Source organism: Lissotriton vulgaris, chromosome 11 (genome assembly GCF_964263255.1).
Source record: "Lissotriton vulgaris chromosome 11, aLisVul1.2, whole genome shotgun sequence".
Classification (NCBI taxonomy): domain Eukaryota; kingdom Metazoa; phylum Chordata; class Amphibia; order Caudata; family Salamandridae; genus Lissotriton; species Lissotriton vulgaris.
The window spans coordinates 779,669,375-779,686,285 of NC_141699.1; positions in this window are offsets into that span (position 1 = coordinate 779,669,375).

Here is a 16,911-nt window from a genome sequence, read left to right on the forward strand (position 1 = left end):
GACCCTTTCAGACTGAATGTCCTTATTTTCAACCTGAGAAGGAAAGCTTAGCTGTAGTAAGGGCATGTGAACCTTTTTGTGTTTCTGTACGAAAATCATTTCACCCTTGTAGCGGATAATCTGGCATTGCTTACCGTTTTCAGAAATCCAATAGCCAAGAGGCCCCCTCTAATCGAGAGGTATGGGTTGCATCTGCTGGAGTATGACTACACTATTGTGCACAAACTGGGGAAGGATCAGAACCCCACAGACTACTTATGTGTGCCACTATAGCGTCCTAGTACAACGTCAAAAGCGTCTAAGTCCTACATCACTTTTTTAGTAAAGTCCAATGCACCTGCAGCTCTTTCTATTGAACACATTCTGACAGCTACTATTACTGACCTACATGACCTGTTTAAGCTCAAAGAAATCATTACAACACAATCATGTAGGGCATATACTTGACCCCCTTACAGATTATGTTGAGTACCATTAATTCAAGAATTTACGAGAACTTTGTTACACATGATGGTGTCATACTATAGGGGCCAGAATAGTTACCCCTAAACACCTGAAGCAACAAGTTATTGAACTGGCAAACAAAGGAAATAGTGGCACTGCCACATCTAAAAGATCCCTCTGGGATAGAGTGTGGTTCCTGTACCTTGGTGAATGAGTTGAAAAGGGAGCTGAAAGGTTGTCAACTGTGTAACTGTATGGCTCCCTAAACTACTCAGACATGTACAAGCTGAACATGTCTGATCTACCTAAGCAAGCCTGGTAGAGGATTACAGTTGACTTCTTCATACCCCTCAATAATTATCTCATGGTAGTTGTAGTTGACTACTCACATTTTCCTCTAGTGGAACACTAAGTATCACCCACACATGACAGTTATCAAGAGGCTGGATGACATTTTCACCACATGGAATAGTCCTTCCATTCTCAAATCTCGCAACCGTCAACTCTGAAATGGCAGAGTTCAAAGACTTTCCTATTTGTTTGAACATCAAACATCACAAAAGTATACCTCTTTGGCCATGGATAAATTGTGTTGAATGATTTATATAAGTACTCTTAAAGGGTGGTTCAGGATGCTGTGCTGGAAGGCATTGACCAAGTCAGCTTTACGCCCAGCCCTCCGTGCCTACTGTTTCACTCCCTATTCCATGACATAACATCCTGCCAGCTTGCTGTGCAGAAGAGCTCTTGGAATGAAGATACAAAGGACCACCAGTCGGTAAATAGACCCTAATGAGATTGCGGTCACTGGCACCTCTCACAAATGCAAAATGAAGGCCCTTATTAGGGTTGCATTTCATGCTACAGGGAGGAATGACCTGTGGTCTGCACCAGAGGAGACCTGCCTTGTTACATCTAAAAAATCATTAACATCTGCTTTGAAAGAACATAGATTAGCATGTATTCTTCAGACAGCTGATTCATCCAGTCTGACTTCCAAGTTTCTGGATGTAAAGCAGTATTATGGTTTGGAGCTGGTGTTGGACTTTATTCAACCCCTTGCAGCTAAGAAATTGTTTCTACAATTTAGGCACGGGACGCTCCCGCTTTATGCATTTACTAATAACTGGGCGGGTGCTGCAAAACAACTTTGTTTCGGGTGTACTGTAGTGGAAGAAACTGAGATTCATGTGATCTTTTTCTGCCCTGCATATAGTTTGGCTAGATCTAAATGGGTCCTACAACTTTGCAGAAACCTTGGTATAAGAAACTATAGAGGGGTCTAAAGGATATTAAAATATGACACTCGCCTGGTATTTGTTGTTGCAATCTCCAACTTCTTAATTGCAATGTGGTGCAAACGCAGATGTTTATTGAAAAGAGTAAGTAGAGAATTTAGGTAGTCTTGTCCTATTTAAGATGAACTTTTGTGATTTTAAATTGTATTAATCAAGGGGCTTAACTCTGTTAAACATTTTTTGTTTAACTTCTATTTTTAAAGAGTTTGTGCTATATGGTGGTATTGTTTAAAATGTTGATAATGGCACCCTTGATGGCGATACCTGCCCATGCTTAATGTCCCCCGTGTGACATCTACTTGTGGGGGTGGGACCCTCTACATACTGCCACCTTTTAATCGTCTGGGTTTCAAATGTTAAATCTCATTTACATTTTTATTATCATTGTGTCGTTTTATGATGTTGAACTTATAAATGTCATACTATTTGTGCTTTTATGGCAGCTATTGCCGAAATAAAGTTACTGACTGACTGATTGATAAATCACCGGTAAAAATTGGCAAAGCGTAAAACACTGGATGCCCCTCACATTCTTGGGACATGGCCACTCCGTGATTGATCTTACCTTTTTCTCCGCCATTTCTTGTCCTGCAGGGGTGAGCATAATTGCCAAGAATTCTACTGTGGTGACTTGGAATTCGCATTTACTGATTTTACTTAAAAGATAGTTGTTCTGTAGAGCTTGTAGGACAAGACATGCATGCTTCTGATGCTCTCCTTCAATTGAGAAATAGACCAGAATCTCGCTAATGTACATAACCACAAAACGATCCAAATATTCTCAAAGAACATAATTTAAATGGAATTGGAATGCTGCTGGAGTATTGCATAGCCCAAAGGGCATAACCTGGTACTCCTATAGACCATAGCGTGTTTAAAAAACTGTCTTCCATTCATTTCCTTTGTGCATGTGAACCAAGTGGTAGGCTCCCCGAAGATCAAGTTTGGTGTATATCATTACTCCTGCTCCAAAAGTACGGAAATCAACGGGAGCGGGCATTGATTCTTTATTGTGATGGCGTTTAAAGCACAATAATTGATATAGGTCCTAAGTTATCCATTATCCTTTGGAATAAAGAAAGGAGATGCTGCGGGGAACTGGAATGGCAAATAAACCCCAAAGAAAGACATTTGTCGATGTAACATCGTAGATGTTATTTATCAGTCTCGGTCAAAGCATTGATCCGCCTGCACAGGACCACTGCTCCTGGAATGAGATCAATCCTACAATTGACAGGCCAATGCGGGGGGAGCACTTTGGCCATTTGATCACTGAGTACATCCTCAAACCGTTGATACAAGAAGGTAAGGAGACTTCATTTTCTGCTGCAGTAGCAATATGATGACGCAAGGCCAACACATTGGATGGATTATCAAGCATTCTTAAAAAATGTTTGCAATAGTCCGAATCCATTGTTATAACTTGCTTGGAGCTCTTTATAGATGGGTTATGATGTTTTTATAACCAAGGCAGGCCCAGAATTACCCCATACTGAGTATTTTGGATGATATTAAAGGAAAGGCATTTGTGATGGGTTCCATTATATCCTTTCTCTTATTCTTCTGTAGCATAACAAATGGGACCAGATTCCAGTTGTATACCATCAACTGCAAAAACGACTTCAGGCAAAGACTTCGGTACAAGCCTTACTCCTAATCTTTGTGCTTCCTCTTTATCCATGAAACACCCGGTGGCACCGGAATCCATCACTTTTATCTGGGATGGTTCCTGTTCAACATATATCACCAAAGGAATGAAGAAATGGTCTTGTCTGAGAAAATATTCTTGCTTTACTGAAAGGATGGACATACTGCTTTGAGACACCCCTTCTCCGAATTTTGAGCTTGTTAGTTTTACGACGGTGTGCTGGTGGTAGTGGCTGCCGCTTGTCCAGATCTAAAGCGGCTGTTTTTGGGTTTGATAGCACACTCAAAGTAATGACTCTTCTTGCCACAATATAAACCGAAGCCGTTCTTACAATGATATTCCCTTTTTCCTGGAGTTAGAGGCTCGCACCGTACCTATTTCTATTGGTTCAGTGGAAGCAGTTTCCGGCTCCGAAGTCTTGACCCAGTCGGAATAAGGGAGAAATCTTTCTCGAATCTCCCTTGCGTTCAAGTTGGCTATGATCCAAACGCATCGTCAATTCTATAAGCGCTGAGCAGGTCCGGGCCTGTGGATCGACCTGAGCTTTCACGTCTTTCAGCTCGTCTGAGCCCTTGATAAAAGATGGCCGCCTGATTTGCTTCAAACCAGTCTGTTTCAGCCACCACGCTCCAGAAGAAGTTGAGATAAACTAGCAAGTCTTTGTTGCCTTGTTTTAGTTCCATAATAGTCCCAAGCAAAACCACTCCTATAATTGTGAAATGTAACAAAATTGAGCCAATTTAATTATTCTTGTGTTCCAGACCGCTTTCTAATTATGGTTCTCGTTTCATCAGTAGTCCCTTAAAGACCACTTGTGTTTCGTCAGATCAAATGCATTAACATCACTGACTTGATCAGGGCTACAAATTAAGTATATACAAAATTAGAATGTCACGTAATTCATTTACACCCATCACTCAAAACACCCTGGTGTTCAGGTTTCAGGGGAAAAAGTCCCCATTCTTAAAACCTTATTCCCAGATATCAGTATTCATTTACAGACGAGAGGGACATTTTATCAGTCTTGTGTATATAAAATAAGGACACATTGAAAATTTCACCCATAGTATGTGATAAAGTTACATCCACAGAACAGGTATATTGGGGATAAACGCGTCCTAGAGCGAAAATAAACAAAAGAACAGAAAATACCCAAAGGTACATCTCATTGTCGCCCATGTGTTGTGAACTGTACAAAATAACAGTTGCAAAATCTGTTCAGGCTCACCTTCGCTATTAGCAGCTAAATTGTATCATATAGGTACTGTGTGGTATCAACCTATAATCAAAAAAGCACATGAAAAATAAGGAGGTAGAAAGTCACCCTCACTAGAAATCCATGTGACGTCATGTTAGTAATAGTCATCAAAGTTCTTTACACTGGTCCTAGTATAAGGGAAGCCATCTTACCTCCACTAATCCAGCAAGTATTTTAGCTCGGACAGCTGTTCATTAGCTGTGTTATCCACATGTATCCAACATATCCCCACTCATAAGTTCCCTTATCATATATTATTGTAATGAGAACTATCTCTCTATTGCATATGCCAAAGATCCCTGCGCACTGTCCTTCATCAGTGTTTTTACTTGTTGTCTTAACAGACAACGCCAGTCTATATTTCATGTAATAATGTCAGCAACCATCCTTCGGTAGTGTACGTTAATACCCCAGTGTACAGTCTATTATCTATGTTCTGTAACCCATGGACTTGTCGCGCTCATTGAAATTAGGTATCTTTGTAACTCTTTGTTACATGCAGAGAGGTCGCACCCAAAATGTCAGATCAACTCCATTCTATATGTCGAAATGCTTAGGGCATGGAGAAACTAGCCAGGATGACCCATTTAAGGAGAACAATAAAGATATAGGATGCCCCTTTGAGATACGCAGTTATGACAATGATGTAGTCAATAGAGCCAGCTAAAAGACCCACAAACTAGCTCATGTGGATCCACTAAAAGGAAAGAAGAAAAGAGATGCTGGTAAGAGTGAAGGTCCTATCTGGCTTACCACAAATTACCACCCCTTTCTCATGAGCTGTACAAAATACTCAACAAACACTGGACACTACTTTCATCAGACAGGGATTTACGAACATGTGTATGTGCAAGAACCAGTATTAATTACAAGAAGGGCAATTCGATTTGTGACTTAGTGAGTCCTAGTTACCCTACACCAGTTGTACGTGGGTCTTGGTTACATACCAGGGGTAATGGCTCCTATAAATGTGGCCGTTGTACCATGTGCAAGCTAGCAATAGATAAAGTTACAGAATTCAGCTGCAATGGGTCATGCAGATTTCAAGTCAAGGCACGCATAGATTGTACTACAAGATGTTATATATGTGGATGCAGCCTGATTTACGTAGGGAGCACTATCAAAACAATGAAGGAGAGGATAACCGAACATTTCAGGGCGGTTAAGGAGCGGGACATGAGATATCCTATTGCCCAACATATGAGTGAATGTACAGCCCAGGATAGCCATTTATGTTTCAAATTCCATGGGTTACAGATCATACCAATTAATCATAGAGGTGGGAACCACAAGTTAGTTCTAAGACAGTGAGAGGCACGCTGCATAATGACCTTGAAAGCTGTAGACCGGGGTCTTAATATTGACAACGAAATGCAATACTTTTTGGGTGTCTAGACCAGGGATTATTATGATACAACCTAGATATACGATCCTTTCTCCCCTTTTACAATAATGTTAATGGTATGGACCCTATTTGGAGCATGTATATAGGCAGGCTGTAAGTGATAATAGATTGAAATGAAAAGAGGAATGTTCAATGTAATCCATAATGACTATGCAACATGTCATGTGGAGATGTACGTAATGTGGATTTGAATATTCGAGGAGAACTAAGTAATAATGATATTAATGTCTATGTGAGTGGTTTATGTTCAGGCTCCCACATCTAGGGTGATTTATTTCCAGTCTTTAGACAGAAGAGGTACTTTTAAGATTTTTGTTGCGTATAAATTCCCCTAAACATATACATTTCTTGACCTCTCACGTCTGTTAATTATACACACACGCCGGATAGTATATGGGCATCGATTTATGGTACCTGATCCACAAACCCACCCACCTCCTGTATACTGTATTAATATAACACCAGGGACTTGTATACTTGTGCAACATCAGCAGCTCTTACCTTACTATAATAGTCCTTAACCTTGGATTCATGACTTAATGATTCCCCATTGCATTTTTACACTTAGAGCCTGGTGCAAGAACAGTTATAGATCAGAAATATGTAAGTCAATATTTGTCTCGTAATAACAATTTAGAATGAGTGCCTAAAATGATATTTGTGACATTGACATTTATATTTGGAATCTCACATTTATTTGACTGAGGATAGCACCAAACAAATTTTGCATTAACTACAATTGACCTGCTCTGGAGAAGAGTGTCTCAAAGTTATGCGTGGGCGGCTATTGGGAGGCTGGTCACCATCTTGTGTAAACCTTCTACATAAACAATGAGGCAGAGTGGCGGCCATCATGTGTGAGTTACTGAGTATGTTTTAGTCCAAGACTGTTTTTTCAGTTAGTCCGCAATGAGAATTTGCTTTGAATTACGCTTGTGTATGAGGTGAAGTGATCCAAATGAACACCGGACAGTTACTTTGGGATTATGAATCGAAGTAAGGTTAGTGTGAGCCACTATATAAGGCTGATCCAATATGGTGCTGACCAACCACGCCGGGATGGATGTACGAAGGAGCACTCTCTCTCAAGCCGGTACGGACACGATCTACCCCTTTTGCTTGAGCTATGGGGTTATTTGGTACATTCATTGACTTTGGGATAATGGATTACCCTGTGAAACGCTTCATACTTGTAGTTTGAATATCCGCAATACTAGTTTGTGGAATTACGGGGTACTTTTGAAATGTAACACTGAGGGTTGGGATTTTAAATGGAGATTTCAGACCCTGAGTTTTGCCTTTGTGGCACTTTCAACCGGTATTTACTATTGCATGCGCATACAATATTGAAGGATTAGATAATATAAAGACTGTACGCGGATACCTAATCTCAATGTGCGAGACAAGTCAATGGATTACGAAACATAGATAATAGACAGTGCACTGGGGTATTTTTTTAAAACTTTTTATTAACGAAAGACAAAAGAAATTACATTACATAAGGGAAAATAAACGTGAACAAAGCATCAGGTGATGTCATACATTCTTCATCACATGGGTCATTATGGACAGGTACAGAATCGCATGTGACAATGTTTAGTACTTTGATCATAGGGATTCCTGCGCTTCCAATTCCAGTTGTGACGTTGGTGGTTCACAAATCTTGCCTCGATGCCTATTCCACATCCCCCATTTCTCCGAGCAACCCCTGGCCACATACACTGATTTTTCTCTGAACATGCACCAGTCTAGATCCTCATCCCACCTAGAGATTTGGGGCGGCTGACTTGCACCCCAGAGCTGAGCAATATTTTGTTTAGCCACCATATACGCCAGCGTCACCCATTGCTTCTGATGCACATTCAGATCTGTAGATTCCCACACATTCAACAGACCCCTTCGGGCTTCTGGTCGTATCTCCTCCCCAAGACGTCTTTTAGTTCATCATGGATCTTCGTCCAAAAATATCTGTATTACCACACAGTGCCTAAGAATATGCATTAGGTGCCAGGTTCTCCACACTCTCTTCTACACTCTACACTCCTCCTTGTCCCATTCGCACCAATCGAGGCCCAGTTATATAGGACCTATGTAGTATCTTCAGTTGCACAAGTCGGAGCCTCATCTGAATCGCCACTACCTTCGGGGAGGAAACTGCCTCCACCCATTCTTCCTCGTCCAATTCCAAACCATCTGCACTCCACTGGGCTCTAATTCGCCCCAGCGGACTCTCCATATTGTTGACCAGTTTCCTATATATCAAAAATACTTTTTTCGAATGTGCCTATCCAGCACTCTGTCTTCAAGAGGCGGCGACTCTGGGAGAACAGTGCCCCTGGGTGTGTGGGTGGTGAGGGCATGCCTCACTTGCCGATATCGATAGTGTTCCATTATCGTGTAGACTATACAGTTGTTTAAGAGACTCGAATGTATGCACTGTATCCCCTCCCCAGACATCCTTTATCTGGGTGATTCCAATAAGATCCCACTTATCAAACCCCTTAGTTTTCCACAGGCTCCCCAGCTTCTCCGAATTCAAGAGGGGGGTGGCCAATGTCAGATTTCCTTCCCAACCTAGATATCTATTAGCCGTGTGCCACACTTGTATCTCATGTGCGGTTTGGGCCAAACAGTGCAAACTTCCCCGGTTTGGCACATAAAGCTCTATCAGTGCATTGGGGTATTAACGTACACTACAGAAGGATGGTTGCTGACAATATTACATGAAATATAGACTGGCTTTGTGTCTGATAAGACAACAAGTAAAAAAACACGGATGACGGACAGTGCGCAGGGATCTTGGACATATGCAATAGAGCGATAGTTCTCATGACAATATATGATAAGGGATCTAATGAGTGGTGATATGTTGGTTACAGGTGGATAACACAGCTAATGAATGGATGTCCGAGCTAAGATACTTGCTGGATTGATTTGTGGGGGTAAGATGACTTCCTTATACTAGGACCAGGGTATAGAACTTTCTGATGACTATTACTAATATGATGTCACATGAACTTCTAGTGAGAGGGTGACTTTCTAGCTCTTTATTTTTGATGTGCAATTTTGATTATAGGTTGATAATACCACGCAGTACTTTCAATTTTGCTGCTAATAGATAAGGTGAGCCTGAACATAGATTTTGCAACTCCTGTATTTTGTACAGATCACAACACATGGGTGACAATGAGATGTGCCTTCGGGTATTTTCTGTTTATTTTCTTTTCGCTCTAGGACGCATTTGTCCCCAACATAACTGTTCTGTGGATGTAACTTTATTGCATGTTTGGGGTGAAATTTTCAATGTGTACTTATTTATTATACACAAGAATGATATCAGTATTCATTTACAGAAGGAAGGAAAATGTTATCCGGGAATAAGGTTTTAAGAATGGGCACTTTTCCTCCTGAAACCTGAACACCAGGGTGTATTGGGTGATGGGTGTTAATGAATTACGTGACATTCTAATTTTGTACATACTTAATTTGTAGCCCTGATGAAGTCAGTGATGTTAATGCATCGATCTGATGAAACACGTGTTGACTTTAAGGGACTACTGATGAAATTAGGACCATAAGAATAAAGCAGTCTGGAACTCAAGAAGAATTGAATGGACTCAATTTTGTTGTATTTTCCAATTATTGGAGTGGTTTTGCTCTGGACTATTATTGAATCGTTGCTGGGGTTCCCAGTCATTGTGGAAGTAATAGTGGCCGCTCTCTCCCTTTGAGCACCACATTATTTCGAATACATCCGGTGATTTGGGAAAAATAATTGGGTTTGCGCAGGTGGCCCAGCCACAGTGTATGCCTAAATTGTTTCAGCTCCAATAGTTCTCGATCTGCAGAGAAGGTGCCTGCCCTGCGATCAAAGGTCCTCTCAAATTCTGTGCAGAAAGCATCCCAATCTTATAGTAAGGGATTATCCCTTCTCACCATGGGAACTGCTCATTGGGCTGCTTCTTCAGCCAAGTAGATTAGAAATACCACGTGACTGATTTGTGGAAAACCACTTTGATTTACAATTAAAGTGTAAAAGAACCTGAGTGAGACAGACCTGTGCCTTGTGTATGTCCCCATAAAACCTTTCAGGTGGAGGTGAAAGGATTGGGTGCAGGATGAGAAGGACTGCCTAAATCTAAAGGGTTCCTCTGCATTCTATCAACCTTATACTGTAACACAGTGGTTTCTGTATTGGAAGCCGTGAGTTCTACTTGGTCTGCGGCTAGAGCTACTAACACATCATCTAAGGTGGCCATTCTGGAATCAGCCCGACTGGTAGGGTAGAGGTTTCGTGGGCTGAGTATTCGGTCCTGTACCAAGCCTATCCAGAGTCGTACCAATGCTCAGAGGGGTCCACCTCTCGACATCCCCAAGTCTGGAGATCAATATTACGCAGACTTTAGGGTGGTCAAGCAAGGGAAGGAAAGGATGGGGACAGCAGGAAGGGAGACCTGTGAAAATAGAAAGAACGATGTAATACACCTTTAAAACCATAAAACAACTACTCTTCAAAAACAACGCTCCGTTAACTACCTGTAAAGAAAAAGAGCGTAACACTCTATTGGGAGGCGAGTAGGTGATCAGAAAGCCTCAACACCAACACACTATAAGGAGAAAACAGGGAGGTAAATATCTCTGAATCTACCTACATCACTGCCTAAATACAAAAGCAATACCTATTAACCCCTTGCCTGCTGATGACGGAACCGCTCCGTCATCAGCTGCGGTGGCGCTGTGCTGATGACGGAGCGGTTCCGTCATGGCCCGCCCGATGCTCCTGCGCGGCGCGAATTCCGCGCCTGCGCTGAGCGTTCCATTGAGCAGGGCGGGCCATAACAGAATTGCTCCGTCATAAGCACAGCGCAACCGACGCTGGTGACGGAGCGGTTCCGTCACCAGCATGCGGCCGCCCCGCCCCCTTAGCACTGCAGCTGAATAGCCGCCGCAGTGAAAGGGTTAACATACCCTCTGTATCAATTTGAGGTGCCCCACAGATAATTTACCAGCAACTGGAACAGCAATGACCTACTACTGACCACCCCCTGTCGATTGAAACAAATATTTGCCAAAATGCTGATTATCACTGTGGTGAAAGATCCATAAATGAGCATGCATCACTTAGTCATCAAAGCTACTGCAAAGTATATGTTCTTTTAATAGAAAATCATGAATGGATCACATGAACTATAGCTGGAGCAGATCTTTGCCCATTAGAACCTCCTCGAAAAGAAAGGAATCTCTCAAATGGTGCACCATATGGTTATCGAGAGTTTGTCACACCAATTTCCTGTTGCCACACAGTTCACCTGTAAAGAACAAGGATAATACTGTTTTAAATCACTATCCAATTGTAACCATAGCCTAGTAGCAATTGTTGCCCAGCCTCTGACTCCCTCGCATGAGCCCCTGGAAACTAGGACTCACCAACGAGCTGTTGCTTTATCAAAAAAGAACAGAATTAACATCCATGGAATTACAGAGAACGCGAGAACAGGTTTTGGTTTAACTTGCACCCTTACCGGACTGGGAACTGGCCAAACATGAATACGAACACTCTGCAGCTCAGTCTGCCATTCTTCCTGCTATAACCAAGTCTCCTGATGTTGCACACAACGGTGCATCGGACGTCAGGAAACCCAGGTGCTGATGGGAATTGAAGTTCCCTAGGCTCTGGGACGGCTCCTCCTCAGAGCCTGTCAGTGTACAAGGCTTGTGGGTCTGACAATTAATGAGGCAAGTCTATCTGAGTGCCCAAGTCAAGCATCAGACTCTTCTCCAGAAATGACAGATGAAGATCCTCCTCTATCGTGAACAACTAGATCTAGAAGAGTGGTGCGAGCACCTCGACAACTTATGGAGGAGTTATAACGTGTATATATTTGTTCGTACTTTTTGTTTTACAAAAAGTACGAACAAAGATGGAGATTTTGCTTCCTCTAGTGGTCCTCTGCAGACTCCTTAAAAGTATTATGTAATCTGGTAGATGTGGGTGGATATGGTTAATAAGTTTGTGAAGTAGTACATTCAGTTAAGTTTCATGCTGAAGTAGAAAGACATGTAAACCAGTATCAAAATCTCAAACTTACACGGGGTTTCCATAATTTGAGCCTTCAACTCATCTCACTATATACCACTTTCACCACAAACGCTAAGACTGAAGTTGGAATAGTACCAATCAATCAGATAGTTATTTTCCTGTAAGATAACCCATATAAACAGTCAATATGAACATATACTTAAAGTGCATAATGATAAATAAAATATTACAATTAGAAGAAAATCTTATTATCATAGTTCATATTCTTAACTTAGACTTCGGTCTCGACAGTTGAGTCACAAATATATAATTATTTCAACAACATCCTGTTTGAAGTCCATTTTTACCTTCATGTAGGTAAAGGTACGATGGCGATTTATAAACTTCAGGAACAAAACTTGTGAATTGCAGCTCATTGTTATTCCTATATATTTTAAATCACATGTGAATTTAAGATTTATGAAGGCTGCTCGGAGGCCCCATTGCTGGGGACCCAATTAACATTCTATGATCAATATATTATCAATACACTTTTTTTAATGAGGTTAGACTTATTAGAAGGAATAGATCTTTGGTAGTTCTAATATTGTGACTACCCAAATGATTCAAGAGTTGTGTGTTTATGTAGAAACCAAGGCAAAGTCCTAGCACTCCCAAAATTTCGATCCTCACATGTAGCTTTTTGTGGCCATTCAGCCTGGCTTTACAAAAATCGTACCAAAAGCAATTTTGATCTAAGATTTGCAAAATAATCGAATGATCCCATGACCCATGATCTTGACTTACTCAGTGCCTGTTGTAGTGGTCATCTCCGAATGCCCAGCAGTGCTACTTAGCGACCATTGAGGGACGGTGCTGCGTACCAGTAACCCCCACCCTGGCTAAAAAAAAGCACCAGTGATCTTGTTGCTGAAAGTAGCATAGGTGGGCCGTCTCCGCACTTGAGGAAGTCCCGCCTTGACTTTCTCACGTTGCTGGGTAAGATATTTATCAATATGACCAGTGTGTACCCCGTAACCAAGTAGGCGAGGAAAATAGTAAGGGCACCTCCCCCTTGTGTGACACAGGTGACTTTGCTATGACAGAAAGCATTATTTAATTATACTTTAGTGAGTCCCGGTGTATTTTTGCACATTAAGTGAAAAGTGTTCCACGATGATTGCTCAAAACCCAGTAATACCTTATAAAACAATTCCACCAGCTGCACTTATTAAAGTAATGCCCTCCTGCGAGCCCTGTCAGTGGGTACTTAAACATAGCCTGCCAGTCACATGTGCATGAGATAACATAACCAATTGTATACCTGAGTTTAAACTTTAGTACATGTCAGAGGCACTAAACCCCGATACTTAAGTGCAACAAGCACGCCCCTTTATTACCATACTCTTACGGCCCTAAATGTACACTACGGGTGGAGCCTGTGTATTTGCTCCCGTTGTCCTGTAATTCGAAAAATGGTTATACTAAATCCTGGACGTGCTGACCCAGAACAGCACTCACTGGCCCCCAGTGGGTTCTGCAAGGCTGCTAGTCAACTCGCCTAACCGTCGGTACTCCGGGCATCCCTCTGGGTCGTCTCGGGGAGATACGTGAACGGTTAATGCCGCCATCTTTGTAGTGCAAATCCATTTCACAGTGGAGCCAAGGAAAGGAGAGGAAAAACAAGTTTATTGAAATCACCGTTTTGAAAGAAAACTAAACTAGCGCTTAAGTGTCAAACCCAAGTGGCGCTAATGTGTTTGGATGTGAATAAAACCAATGCGGGCACTTTTCGACCACTCTGTTGCTTTATTTAATTCATTGTTGATTTTTAGGATTGTAAAGGCGACATTACACAAATCTAAAAAATACTTTTTTTAATTTGTGGTCCCTCATTGTCCACTTTGAATACATGCCTGTGAAATGTAACTTTGTAATCACAGCTTGCTTTGTAAGTAGCGCTTCATACGGAGCCTGCCGTTTTTAAGGGCTGTAAAAATCAGGAGGCACTTTTACCAATTTAAATGTATGTCTTGCTGGGATTTGAAAACAATGTTCGTTATGCTATGTATCAGTGTATGTACCTAACTAATACCTCCTCAGCTAACAAGCTGGGTAAAAATCATATAAAGTAAAGGAGGTCCCCTTATCTACTTGGTCTGGGACATGGGAATACTAATGAGGAACAAAGAGTCCCACTAGCTGACCACAAAGGTGGTAGTCGTTAGTCTGGTAGTGCCCCAAATCTTTTTTGTTTATTTTAAACGATACCAATCTCACAAAAAATCAAAACCTCCAATAGTAGAGAGACATGAAACTAAATATAGGCCAACACTATGACGCTACCAATGCACATATATCTCACATAGGATTCCACTTTTGATCAAATTAAGCAAAACAGGCAAAATATGTTCAATAATACATTTGTGCGTTTATTCAAAAAGAATTATATTCTTAGTCATCTTAAAAAATATTTTTTATAAAAGTTTTGACAGTTGATTAAAAAGCATATAGAATCAGACATATACATAAAAATACAATGTTGGTTAAAATGTTCACAAGAACAGGGGTCGACGGGGCGTTTCGGTTAGAAGTAACAATTAAAAAACCTTCTTCAGGACCAGTTCTGGGGTTATTTATTGCCTCCAGATAAATCTTGGAAGAACGGGGGCCTGATTGTGTGATCTGGGTTTAGGCAAGCTGCATCCTTAATGATTCTCAATGTCATAAAGGAATTCTGATATCTTATACTAATAATAATGGTGCTCACGCTCTGGTAATAGGAGCCACCGATTTTGGTTTATATTTATAGTTGTTTCTGAGCCAGACTTTATTAACTGGCAAATCGCTGTGTTGATAGCCCTTTTAATTGGCTTTTCTGTCTTGATGTCTGTATAGTGTAGGGGGTTATCCTCACACTTTTAATGTAAAGTCGGCCTCCCTGCTCCTATTCCGACAGCGTTTCGGGGGTTCTGTGTTACGCGGATTCGAGCTACTGACATATGGATAAATGCCAATAGCAGCAGTGAGAGTTTAACTAAATGATCCATTGTCATAGCTTCTATAGCTCCATTAAGAAATATGTCTTAAACCCCACCTGGCTAACACCGTGACCTCTGCTCCTGGCAGCAAGGCTGGATGTGCACAGAGCGGTGGAGAAAATATTCCATTCTGTCACACTGCAAATGCAAGACCTATTGCTGCATCAAATGTAAAGAAATTGAAAATAAAAGGCTTTCTATTTCTTTACTTTTTATGAAACCACGGCATCATGTTTTTCTAATCTTTACTTTTGATGAAATCACAGCACCCGTGTGGGAGCCAAGATTGTAACAAAAGTAAAGAAATAGAAAAGAAATGGCAGGGTGGCCGCATTTAGCATGCGGCTTGCTCCGCCGCTTAAAAAACAAGCATTTGAAATGCAAGAAGAAGAGCAGTGTAAACATACTTTCTGAGATGTGCGATGCCGCCATTAAAGCACAACAGGGCACTGGGAGGCAGTGGGCCATATTGTGGTTTCACATAGTGGCTGTCCTACATGTACGCTCCGTGGCAGCCTGGGAGGAGGGGGAGTGGTGCAGGAGCAAGCAGTGGAGCGACGATAACTAGAGTGATGTGCCGTGCTTGAAAGATAACGCAGCACCTATGTATATCAAATACATGTGAATGACAGTGTCAAACAAATCATCATAATAAATTAAGACTGCCAAAGAAAAACAAGCATTTCAAATGCAAGAAGAGGAGCAGTGAAAACTTACTTTTCAGAGATGTGCGTGATAACGAGCGTAAGGTGTCATGCAACCTGGGGGTTGCGGGAGAGGGTGGAGGAGCAAGGAGAGGAGCTGCGATAATGAGTGTGGGGTGAAATAAAGCGCAGCACCTCTGTATATGAAACCCGTACTTGACTGCGATGAAAGCAGCACCAGCGGGTGTCATGGTTGACATGCATTGGCCGTGCTACAAGCAAGACGTGCCGCTGCCGAAGACAGGGAAGCCTCTCAGCCCGGGCTGCCATACCGCGAAAGTAAAAGTAATGGCCAGTGATGCGGAGGAATAGATAAGAAAGGCAGATGGAGGCTGGGCGCGTGCACGCGAGCGTTCACACAAGCTTGAGGCCAGGAAAAGCTTATGGGTAGCACTTTGAAAACCACCTTACTAAAAGTCGAGCAAGCAGCGCATGCGCTGCTCTAGGCTCGACCTAAAAACTACTGGTGCTCAGCACCGGTGAGATCCGGCCCACTGAAAGCCCTGTCTCTAGAGCGAAAACGACAAAGGCGCACAGCATATCACGTGGCTTTTAAACCTGGTCCACCACCAAGATGTTTGTGAGCCTCATAATTTGACTGTCCACTAGGGGTCATTAAAGGACCACTTTTAGCGAATGTCTTTTAAAGCAATGGGATGTTTTAAGAAATTTACAATCCTTAGAAATAATTAGTAAAGCATCTGTTTCGATGAATAATAAACTGTTTTATCAAACGCCGACTGGGACGATGGAAAGAGCTCCCTTACAAGTATCACTGGAGTAGAGTGTATGGCACACCAGCCAGAGCTGCTGACGCAAGAGCTCGGGCTCCCGGTTTGAGTCTCGGAGGAGCAACATCCTTTGAATCTGGGCAAATTACTTAAATTCTCCCAGATAAATTATGCTATATAAACCTGCATTGTATAAATCTGCTGCAAGTCGAAAAAGCAGAAAGTGGCAAACTTTTATGAAATGTTAACAGTATTTCGGCTACGGAAACTGATAAGACTAAGAACAAGCATTAGTAAATGCAGGAAAATGTGACGGCCAACAGAAATGGAGTAAAAGAAAGTAACCATCACAGGAACCAATGA